General features: G+C 43.9%; 1 protein-coding gene across 2 annotated transcripts in view; it reads left to right on the plus strand.

Annotated features, from left to right (window-relative positions):
* Positions 1-11,347: 11,347 nt before the first annotated feature.
* Positions 11,348-12,519, plus strand: part of PRDM10 (PR/SET domain 10) — a 45,128-nt gene continuing 43,956 nt past the window's right edge. The window contains exon 1 of one of the 2 annotated variants that reach the window (XM_084221410.1): positions 11,348-11,465. The gene's annotated coding sequence lies outside the window, so the exon portion shown is untranslated. The remainder of the gene's footprint in view (positions 11,466-12,519) is intronic. The other variant, XM_084221412.1, reaches the window with a different exon arrangement.

The raw sequence follows: 12,519 nt of genomic DNA on the forward strand, positions 1-12,519 counted from the left end.
GGGGCCTCACAGTTCTCAAACACCGAGTCATCCTTCTTATTTCAACACAGGAATATTAACTTTAGGTGCTGGAAATGCAGACCTGGAGACACAGGACCTGCAGCTTTGCCTCTGGTGCTATCACCAGACCCGACATTGGGAAGGAACTGTAGGGTCTTTTCTAAGCAGCAGCCGGGTCTTCAACAGATAGTCACAGGAAAATCAGTGGGATACAGGAAAGCCCAGGCACAGAAATTCATATTTGCAGACCTTGCTCTACAAGTTTTTTATTTCAGTGCCCCAAATATAGCCAGAGCTCTACAGCCCTATTGACTTACAAACTCATTCAAGAGAGAGGCTTCATATTGTGCTCCAGGGTTTTTATAACCTTTGAAATAGAGTTCTTTGGAGGGCCATAAGAACTGAGACGTAGCAGTGCTTTGGCAGGTTTTAAACTCCTAAAGCAGCAAGAAGTTTGAATACAGGTTCTCTTGGTGATAAGAAATACAGAAATACATGCATTTGAAGTCAGTGTCAGTTGAATAAAGGCAAAGAGCAGGACACAGCTGAAAAGAACTAGGACATGTAAGTAGAAGCTGAATCACAGTGTCTCCAAGGGGAAGGAGGGGACCGCCTACAACTTCCACCCCAAACCCATGGCCTGAGGGGAAGAACAGCCTCTTTCTGAATCACATTTTCTCAGAAGCTGAGTCAGCTCCTGAGAGATCTTTAACAAAGTCCTTGTCCTGCGACTTTCCAATAGTCTTTTCCCATATCTTACAAAAGGCTGAATTTGAAGTTGCTCCTTTTTTTTTACCATGATTTTCCCTCATAGGAAGACAGAACAGCCTGTGTTTTTTGCCACTCAAAGCTTGCCAAGGCTTGAAGATCCCTTTTCTCCCCCAACATTAAAGACATTTTGCCCCCACAATAATAAAAAACACCATTTTGAAGGAAAGCTTCACATCGATATCAGTGTATTCAGTGTTTTTGGAAGCAAATTACAAGGCTTCCTCCAACTCTAGGCCTTCCTGCCTTGTCCCAGTCACTTGGTTGACTCCCCAAAGGTCTCCACCAAAATGTAGCTCATTGGCTAAGTTACAGAAAAGGAGTCTTAAGTAGAGCACTCTATTGAGGTTTGAGTTTTCACTTTAAAATGCAAATGGCTGGTAGTTAATTCCCCTTTAGGATTTAAGAGCTTAATTTAAAATGGAAAATGATGATACAAAAATATATATCAGAAAGCACTGCAGTGTGAGAATGAATCCTTTGCCACATGAATGCAGATTCTTAGGGTCAGCAGACATCTTCATTTATCTGTATTTTAATAGTTTCCCTCCTTTTGGAAAGTTTCCCTCCTTTAGTCCTTTTGGCTAAATTCTTCCTCAGTGTACTACTTGGCACACTCTCAGTGGACAACAATAAGAGCAAAATTTGACCAGGTTTTGTATTTTCTAAAATCTCATAGATCAGCATATTTAAACACATCAATATTTTACTGGGTATGATAAATAACACCCTCATTTCTGTTAAGATGTCTAACAAGACCTTTTTCATACTTACTGAAAATACAGCTGGATGACAGACCCATTTGCCAATTCTTTGTCAACTGGGAAGGCTAAAAAGCAATAAAAAAAAAATAGCTGCTTAGCAAAGATGTTTAATCAATGTTCACTAACCAATTGCAAAAGTCTTCCATCTCCCTTTCTTTTTCACAGCTATCATTTTACTTCTAACGGGGGAGAAAATAAGCATATATAATTATGTCCTTAGATCAGTTTATGCTTAAACACATATACACACACAGATACACCTCTGCAACCTTACAGGGACCTGGTGATGCAAATGCTCTAATCTGTAGTTAAAATTCAGAGTGTTCCACTCCTTGCATGATCAGGCCTTAAGTAACTCAACCAGATTCCTTCAATTTGTTCTGTCTCCTGGAATATATATCTTTACATAACTCTTCAAAAGAATCACTTCTATGCACACAGACACTGGCAAAAACAGATCCACCAGTTTTCATAAACCTTATCCCAGCAAAGGATGGAATGCATCAGCATGAGATTAAAACTACAGATCACAGCAGGCAACTGCAAAGTTCCTGGTCTATGTTTAGAAAGGTGTAAACCTGGGATCAGGTTGATAATCTAGAAATTATTTGTATTTGGATACACTTCCTATGGCACATGGGTGCAGAGCTGTGGCCAGGAAGCACATGAGGGGGGGGTTAGGGTTAGGGTTTTATAGGGGGGGTAAGGGGTAAAAGGGGAGCAGCCCCCAAGCCAGGTTTTCCCCTGGCCAACACCATGTACTGATCCAGCATCAGCTGGATCATCTAGAAAAAGCACATGGGTAGGTCTCTTGGCAGTCAGTAATTAAATATTTGTGCCACCTCAAAACCTAAAAAAAATTACTTACACAAGCCTTATTTCAAGCTTTCCCTCTGTCTGTACAAGAATGTATCAAATAGTCAAACTTTTGGTTTTGCCCTTCTTTTTGTTTTCATGTTTTTCTTGAATATTGCAAACTCTCCAGGCTCTGTTCTCCTTTTTTTTTTTTCCTTTTTTTTCTTTTGTTGTTGTTGTTGTTGTTAGACTGACTTCAGTCAAACCCTAGGTCTGAAAGTCCCCAAACAATCAACAAAGAATGTATTTCGGTGTGGTAAATTTGAGAAATCACAATAAGGGCTGTGGTATGGTACTATGATATCACTCACAGAGGACTGTTACTTCATTGTGAATGGAAACAGCATCTGGCACGGGGCAGGAAATCATTTACCAAAGGAGCATCCAAGAAGTACAGCAATGAAAAATAAGATTCAAATGAGTTTATGGCTATGTAAGTTGTTACCTTCATTGGGAAGATGTTTCTTTAAAGTCAGGGAAGGGAAAGTATTGCACATTATGTCTTTTTTCCACCTTCAACTCCAATGTTTGCCAATAGCTTTTTAACAATTGCATGATTCACTATTGAGTGTTCCACGCCGAGAGGAGTCAGCATTCTGTACAGCAGAGGGCTCTTTCATTCCTTTTTATTTCATATTTCTGTTATCAACCAACATGTCAGCTGTGAAATAAAACCTGGAGAAATTTTTTGAAAGGAGATAAATTCCCAGCAGGTGTCACAGAAATACTGGATTGACATTTAGTCTTAATTACACCTTCCATGTGGTTTTGCAGTGTTACAGTTGCTCTACACTAAATGAAATAATAGAAATTTAAAATACTTTTTTCTACACTAAAAGAGAAAGTGAGCAGGTAAAAATAAAACTAGGTAAGTGATGGGAAAAAAAGAGAAATAGGCACTGCCAGCACAGTTCCTAAAAATTCTACAGGGAATTAATGAGGAAAGAGCAGAGAAGGGGAACCAGGATGTGGAATTCAGTGCAAAGATGAATACAGGAAATCACAAAATCCCAGAATGGTTTGGATTGGAAGAGACCTCAAAGCCCATCTCATTCCACCCCTTCCATGGGCAGGGAAGACCTTCCACTAGACCAGGTTGCTCCAAGCCCCATCCAGCATGGCTGTGAACACTTCCAGGGATGGGACAGCCACAGCTTCTCTTCTCTGTGCATTTACAGCCTTTTGAGGTTGAGGAGAACCACTAGGATGTGAAGAAGCTCATTCAACTTTTAGGGTATTCTTGGGTGAAACAGAGCTTGCCAGAGAGATGAATTCATATCAAGCTGATCCAAGTAGTGAAAAATGACCTTGTCATCTTAGGCCTATTCCTGTTCTTTGCCTTCCTGAATACCTCAGCAACTATAAGAATAACTTTCAAGATAATCTTACCACAGTGGCAAAGACATTTCAGTGAAAAAATCAGCTTCTGAGGGACTGGGCCTGCAGCTGCCAAGTTTCTTAATTAAAAATACTCAACATTTGCTTTGAGAAATGCCATTGCTATTACCATGCTCTATTATTCAGGCAAATTCACTAAGCAGCACATTTTGGAAATCAGGGATCAAAGTCTGGGCTCTTTTGATAAACTAGAAGAGTCCAGATCCTACCTGAGCTGCCAGTGGGGTGTACTGGCTTTAGAGACGGTCTTCCCAAGCAAACAGATTGAAGAGCCCTGGGAAATATCAGTTATACTCTAACAGCAAAACTCTGGAAACAAGTCTCCAGGGGGATCCCTGCAAAATGAAGGCAGAACAAACCCAACATGATTCAGGACACACTAGCACTATCAGCTGGAACTGCAGCAAATCTTTTATTGCAAACTGCAGCCTCATGCTCAGGCAAGCAAATCTGGAATTTTTCCCTTATGTGCAGGCTGGAGTTACAGCAGTTCAAAGCAACAGTTTAACAGTTCCATAATAACAGAGAAACGGGCCAAGTCCTGTCATAACTTAACCATGTAAATCTGCTGCTTTGAAAAAAAACACCTTTGTTTTGGATCAGGCTTGCCAGGTGCCTGGGCACACCTGGAGTACATTTGGATGCACCTGGATAACATCACCTGAACTTTGACAATGAGGATTATTTCCTGAAAAAAGACTAGCTCAAAAGCTTATATTCTGTTCACTAAAAGATTTTGAGGAAGCAAATTTGTTATTTCTTCCCAGGCTACAGTATCTGTATCCTTCCTCCAGAGTTGTTTGACTGAAGCACAGCAGAAACCTGGCCAGCATTCCTTGCTCTGGGCAGCTCTGTGCTTTCCCCCTGAGCAGCACATTCTTATGTTTTTCCTGTCTGTATGACTACAGAAGATTCTTATTTGTAGCCATCTGCACCGAGGCAGAGCCGCAGCTTCAATCTTAATGGCTGTCTGGAATGGTATCATTTGTTTTTTATCAGCTTCAGAGATAAGGCAGCATTAACTCCCTGAAAAATCCTGGCACTTGCTCCATTTGATTCCTCCTGTTCTCCTAAACCAGGTGTTTTCAAAGGTATTCATGTATCTGTCTACAGTGTGGGCGGAATATACTTAAATTCTAACTCAGTTAAGTTGGAAAACATTCTCTCCTTTTAAACTAATCACTCACTAAACAGTGAGTTTCTACCCAGACAACTACTCTCTTGAAGGACACATCTGACTGCAATGAACCATGCTGCAAAAATACTTTGACTGTAGTCCAAAATGACACCAGTCCTGGGGTCTGCTCAGACAGCACCTGCTGCAGGGTCAGAACTCACACAGGACACTCCTGTCCCCAAGGTGGTGACAAGCAACACAATCCTATCCACAGGCCATAAAGGGGGGTGTTCTTAAAACCCCAGAACGCTGTAAGAAAATGTCAGCAGTGTTTTTCTTTCCAAAGACCTAATTTTTAAAATGTTATGATAAAAAATTAAAGAATAACTTAAGACTGTGGTAAGTAAAGGCTTGAAATTTAGAAAAAAAAAATCCAACCACAACTGTATTTTCTTTTTTGTGCACCAGTCCTATAAGCTGTTATGTTATGATAAAAAATTAAAGAATAACTTAAGACTGTGGTAAGTAAAGGCTTGAAATTTAGGAAAAAAAAATCCAACCACAACTGTATTTTCTTTTTTGTGCACCAGTCCTATAAGCTGTTAACAAATAAGGTAATAATACAAATATTAGATTTAAGACAGACTCGATTTATACCTTTATGAAAAAAAAGCCAAACCAACTTGTCCAAGAACCCATGGCTAAAGCAGGCCTAAGATCTACCTGAGCAGCAGTACACCACTAAGGTAGACTTCAGAGGCCACTAATAAATCCCCCTGATCCTAAGCAGTTTCACTTTGGACTGCCCCCGCCCCAAGCCCAGGAGTCCTACTTAAGCCGAGCTTAGGGCCATTGCTTCTTGTCTGAGTAATTCTAGAGGAGTATTGGACTTTAGCTTAGTATCAACTGTAATTGGCTATGGGTCTTGAATCCATGCTATTGCTGTAGATTTTGTCTTACTTTCATTACCAGCCTACATCATGACATGCAAATTTGATTCTAATTTTGGACTCAGGTTTGCCTTGTCCTCTTGAACTTACCTGCAGACCTCTATTTTTGAATGCTCTCTGGATGTCATCTCTAGATGAATCTTAGTTATCTTCTATAGGTGCTGAAGGATGGAATGGGAACTGGTAAGTATTTCCACAAGCTTGGACATCCAGACATTTAAAGAGCTGGAGCTATCCCAGGGGATGTTTTTTGCCTTTAAAAATCAATCAATTTCTAAAACTGCATCATCTGTAATGAAATCTTCTCTGTAAAAGCCCTTTTGCCCCACTAGAGCAGAGGGGCTGGGTAGACAGCTGGGAATGAGGAATGTGCTAGACAGGAGGAAACAAAAGAAACATGGTTTGTGTAGTCTGACAAAACAAACATCAATGAGGATGTGCCTGCTGTCTATAAACACATCAGGAGAGTAAACACTGTAGGTAAGAATAAAGACCCTACTTAAAAGGCATGAAATAAGTAGAAATAGACTTTAGAAAAAAGAACCAACTTGTCTTCAATGAAGTTTCTACTTTCTTCAAAACTGCAAGAACAAACGTCTCAGTTTCTCATCAGGGAAAGCCTGCTCAGTTTATATACTGAGGTGTCTGTGACGGAGACATAGCTTGGAAACCCTCTGCCAGCTCCTACATCCATCAGAAGGTCAGAATTCTAATTTCTAACTTCTGCAGAAGGAGAAAGACTGACCATCTGACAGAAAAATATTTTTATCCTTATACATCCTGAAAAAGGATATAGAATTTTCCCATCTAGACTTACTTTTAGCTCTTCTATAAAAAGCCAAGATAAACAGAGTCTAGAGTTAGTACATGTACTAAATTAAATCTCAAAATACAATTTTTTTATAAAGAAAATGTGGCTGCTGTCTAAACATCTATCACAAGTTATTACTAAAAGTGGTTTTATGTTGCCTCTTTTATTCATCTATCCAAATGTATGCAGAAGCAGGAGGAAGATCTCTGAAGATCCCTCCTTTCCTGAAAGAGGTGGAGGAAAGCTGATTGTCATGACTACATTTTGAAAAAGGTTGTCAAAGGCTGTATCAAATCCTTTCCCAGTGCTGGAGACAAATCTTCTGTAAAAATTAGAAATCTTGTATAATGCACTATAATTTTAGTAATTATTTTATAATTTTAAATAGAGCAATAATTTCAATAGACAATATTAAACCTTTATTTAACTTTCTAGTGAACTCAGAAATATCAAAAAACATGGAGAGTTTCCTGAGTCATTCTGGGCCTGATTAATGGGAAGGAAACCCAAACACCTTCTATGTTTGCTTTGCAGTTGATGTACAAATTATTTCTTGCTAATGACAAGGCTTCTACACAACCAGGGCTGGGTCATGGAGACATCTGAACTCCAGCAGGAAATCAGCTGGTAGTGTTGGGTGCTGGCAGGATCATGGTAGCTGAGATCCTTCCCAGAGAAGAAATGTGTGCACTAAATTAACAATAATCCCAGATAAAGAAGTAGCTGACCTGGATTTGAAAGTGAACTACATTTGTCCAGCACAGATTTCTGGGAAATGCTCCAAGAATGAACAAGTCTGACAATGCAGAGAAGAATTGGGTTGCACTGGAGTTACTGTACTTACCTAAACTGGTCTGACTGGAACCAGGATATGCTGCCTGAGGAAAGGCTGGGGCTCCACAGGAGCCGATGAGCACAAGAAGGAAAAATCCCTTTCTAACCCTGCAGAATCTTGCAAAGAGACAGTTTGCAGCAAAAGTTGTGATATGCCAAACTCCCAGATGATTTGTCTCCTTAAAGCCATGGGATGTCAAGGCATCATCATGAGCAGCAGCTGCCTTTATAAATATTGTTCTAATGGAGTCAGGGAGATTTTGGTGTGCAAGTGGCAAAATATTTTCCCTGCAGGCATTTTGGCATCAGGACTTACTTTTCCTATCCTAACACCCCAGCAGAACTTCGCTAAATAGATTTTAAGTGAACTGAAAAGCTGCTTTTTCCTAAAACTTGCTGTATCTTTTACCAAATGACCAGTGAAAATGGATGGGGGGGGGGGGGGGGGCACGCAGAGGCGGGGTGATAAAGCAAGTTGTTTCCTGGCTTATTTTTGTGCCTCTTTATTATTAACAATTGGAGGATAAATGGCACTTGGTTGAGGACAAATCAGGCAAAAAGAGAGCCAATTGTGAATGTATGAGGTGAAATGCTTCAGTTAATGGTATGTTTTTCATTTAAAATAAAATTTAAATTTTTGAGTTGATGTAGATACTATTACAACACCCTCAAACTTGTTTTAGTCAATATTTTTCTAGCAGTTAAAGGGATTAATTCAGCATGTTTAAAAAAAAAGACAGACCAATTTTTTTGGGGAGGAGTGATCCTGAGAACCAAAATAAAACAACTTTATTTTATTTGTATGTGTTTTACATGAGGCCACTTTAATTAAATTTATTGTGGCTTACTCTAAACTAGTGAATTCATGTTTTGTATTCTCTGTGCAGGATGGAAAAGTAATCACATTTCAATTTCATTATAATTTAGCACTATGTAACAGACACAGGGACAGAGCTGAAGTTTTTCCATCTTCTCAACTGGAGTTTTAAATCACAGCCAGCTGCTGACTTGCGTGGGGGTGGGAAGTGGGTGCCACAAAGCATAGCCCAATTCCATGTGCAGTTTAATGTGGGACTCTAGACCTAAGTATCTACTTGTCATGCACAGAATGAGACTGGGAGGTCACCCGGGCCAGGGAGGCAATGGCTGCTTCTATAACTCAAATGAGTTTAGAGCACTTGAGCATTTTTCTTTGTCATATTTAATCTATATGTTCCTCAAAATGGGATTATGTCATGGAGAAAAATCCAATAACCCAAACAAAACCTGAAACATCCATATGGATGGGGAAAAACCAGAAAATCTGTCTAGAGGTCTCAGAGAGGCTTGGGGAGCAGCTTTAGGGAGTAGGGTCCAGGTACAGGAGGCTTGTTTTTATGGCAGAGACTTTTTTCCTAGGTTTTGCTATGGTTTTTCTAGGTGAAAAGAAGGGGTGAGGAGGTCCAAGGAAAAAAGGGCAGAAAGATATTCATAAGTAAATTAAGTGGGGTGGAGTTCCAGTGTGCTTTTCCACCTGGAATCTGAAAAGGGGGGAGAAGCCAGTCAGTACCCTTGCTTCCATCTGGGAACTAGTAGAAAAATTAACGTTGGAGTCACCAGAGGGAAGAGACAGAACTGGTTTCTGTCAGATGAGAGAAATTGCTGCAGCAGCATCCAAATGAGATGATGCAGGGATGGAGACATGGATCTGATAGTCTGGGAGCTGAACAGGGAAAGGATTTTCAGGAGGGTTACAGCACCTTCCAGACTGGAGGTGAAGAGGGGTATTTCATGTAGTTCACTTGAACTATGCATATTAGAAATAAATAAATTAACCTCATGTGAAGGCCTCTCTCTCTGCCAGCACAAGGCTGTGGGGGAAACAAAGCCTGTGCTGGAGCATCAGAAACAACACATCAAATGTGGGAATTACAATAGGCATTACATCAGATGCCAGATACTGCAGGGGATGAATCAGACCAGCATCTGGCAGCTTTGGTGCATCCACAGCAAACTTGCACTGATTTGACTACAAAGGGAAATAAAAACCTGTGGAACAACTTTCAATGTGAGCCCTGTTTCGGGAAAGGGCACTGTTCTGTATTCCACCATGGGACTATATTTCTTGTGGTAGAGCCACCAAGTCTTCAAAAATGTTAGGGAGACTTTTGGAAAACGTAAATAAAAATGCACTTTGATTTTTTTTTAAAAAGTAACACATGCACGTTTTAAAATTTATAAGAAATAAAGCAGTTTTGATTGCTTTTATGTGTTTCCTTGTTATCCTGAAGTTTCAGTACGGTATAAAGAAATTGAAGCTAGTTCTATGGACAGAGAAATAAATTGGTTCCATGGGTCCCGTAATTTAAATTAAGAGAACTGCCCAGAGATGTAAAGAAGTATAGCTACGGGGGAAAAAAATGAACAAACTTCTAAATTAAACTAATTTTGTCGACTTGAGGTTTAAAACCCATATCTAACATTTTAATATCAAGTTCATAAACACAATTTAGAAAATTTGTATCTCTGTGGGCTGTTTTTGAAATTTTGATTGCTCATGGAAGGGGGTCAGCACAACGGGATGATTTCAATTTACAACAGCACCTCTTGATTTAAAAGACTAGTCCAGGCCTTAAAAGGATGGATCTAATGGAGAGTTACATATAATGGCACCAAGATCTTACCCTCTTGCTGTTCTCCCAGCACAGAGACTGAGCAAAACCAGTTCTGTAAAAGTAGTGTTAATATTTAATCCAAATTTCTCCTACCTGTCCTCCTGGGCTTTTGGCCACCACGGCGCATTGAGGGATCTGTAGCTGCCCACACTGCAGTGAACAGTGGTTTACATACAATCCATGAAGCCATTTAGAATAAAACGAAAAGGTCCTAAACACAGGGATTGTCTGGCTTAAATATCTACTGAGCTACTTGATTAAAGACCTACCAGAGTGTGTCTTAATGGCATATGAGTGATAAGAAAGGGATGTTTTTCCTTGCCACCATAATACAAATAGATAAATACTAAACACAAATATGGCAGTAACCGCACTGGAATGACCAATGAGTTACATTTTTGAACAATAGTATTATCCTTCTTTCAGCAGACATTCAGGACTCAGACACATGTACCATGAAAAAAATTAAGTTAGAGCACTATTTAGGGACGTTTTAGGCAGAAGGAGCCCTTTAGTGGTCATTTCCTCATGGGTTGACCTTCAACAGATATTAATAGCTCACGTTTCAGCTTTAAGTGGAATCCACTGGTTTTGACACAATTTTAGGTAATTATGCTCCAAGGGGCTGTCAGATAGTGCTGAAGGGCCTGCAAAGGACTGCGGATGGAATTCCACGAGAAGTTTGGGAGCCACCTCCTCCTCCAGAAGAGAGCGGGTGATCGGCCCGGCCCCACCTGTGCAGGGAAATTCCGAGTCAGGGACGTCGGAGGTGTCACCGCCCTGGCCCTTCCGGCCACCAGGGGGCGCACCCCACCCCCACAGCAGGGGGCACTGCAGGCGGCGCTCACACCCCCAGTGCGGGGGCGGAGCGCCGCGATGAAAAGCGCGCCTTGATTGGCGGAGATATCCCTGGAGGGGATGAGAGAGGGGCTCTGATTGGCCGCCAGCAGCCAAAGGTGAGAGTAAAAACCTGGGCAGAGGACCCCCCCCCCCCCCCCCAACTCCCCACTCCCCCCTCTGCGGATCGGGGTGTGTGTCGTGTCCTCTCCCGGCGCCCCAGCCCCCTGACCTGGGCGCTCTAAACCTTTCCTTGGGGAATTCTGTGCCCCACTGTGGCTGGCGGAGAAGTTTCAGCCAATCAGCGCGCGAGGCCGCGGCTGGTTGCCAGGCAGATTATGGTAATGAGGCCCGGGCGGCCACCCCCCTCCCGCTCTGCAGCTACCATTGTGAGGTGAGGACAGGTGGGGGGGTTCGGGGCCGCCGCGGGGCCGACGGCACCGGCCGGGGCGCGGCGCCCGCACAAGACCCCCTCAGGTAACGCGATGGGACGGTCCGGGAGGGCAGCGCGGCCCGGGAACGCCGCGGGGACCCGCCGGGGGTTTTAGACTTGTTGTTTTAGTTGCACCCAAGATGGCGCCCAGAGCTGGCGGTGCAAGGCCGGGATAAACCGTTCGCTCCCGCCAGTGGGGGGGGGCGGGGGGGGGGGGGGGGAAGAGGAAGTAGGGCGTATTCATTCCCTTCCCCCCACACTCCGCGGGAGAGGTACAGTCCGCTTCCCCCCCACCCCAGCCGGGAACCCCTACCCGCCCCGGACACGGGAAGAAGGGGGTGCCCCCACCCTTGTTCCCCCCTCCCTCCGTGGTACGGTCCGGACCCCGGCACCTGAGCGGCGGGGGGAGGCAGGGGGGTGCCGGAGCCATGTTTTGCCTCCCCAGCACTGTGGGGGGTCTCATCTCTCCACCATAATTCTGGGCCGCTCGCCCCGCGCTCAGCCCAGCTCCCTCTCCCTCGGCGACCGGCCCGGCCCGCCCGGCTCGTCCACTCAGCGACTGGCCTAGCCGCCCGGCCGTGTCCCTCCTCGGCACTCAGTGGTTGGGGCCGGCTGGCCGCCGGGCGCTCTCACTAGGGGCTGATGGCGCCGCTGCCCTCAGGCGGGGGCGGACGGGGGGGGGGGCGCGGCGGCGGGAAGCGGGCGGTGTGAGGGAGGGGGGGCACTGACGTCTGCCGATTGGCCGCATGCCTCTCGCCCCTGCCTCCTATTGGCCTAATTAGGGGAGGGGGCGTCTCTCCCCGTCTTCGGATTGGCTGTTGGTGGCCGTGGCGACTGTATCGGGGCTGTGGGTGGAGATGCCCCAGCGTACCCTGTGAGGTGCAGTGGTGTGGTGTGTTGTGGGCGTTCCACCCTCATGAGGTTCTCTTGCCCCAGGGGGCCTATTGGGACGTCTGTGTGGCCCCAACAGGGCAAGGCTCCTGGCTGGGTGGCCCTGAGGCTTGGTGTTGAGGGAAGTTAGCCCCTTCCCCACTGCCCTGAGGGGGTTCCATTCACGAAGCTCCTGGTGCGAGTAGCAGCAGTTGCTGCAGGTGGAAG

This window comes from Fringilla coelebs, assembly GCF_963513975.1.
Source record: "Fringilla coelebs genome assembly, chromosome: 25".
Classification (NCBI taxonomy): Eukaryota; Metazoa; Chordata; class Aves; order Passeriformes; family Fringillidae; genus Fringilla; species Fringilla coelebs.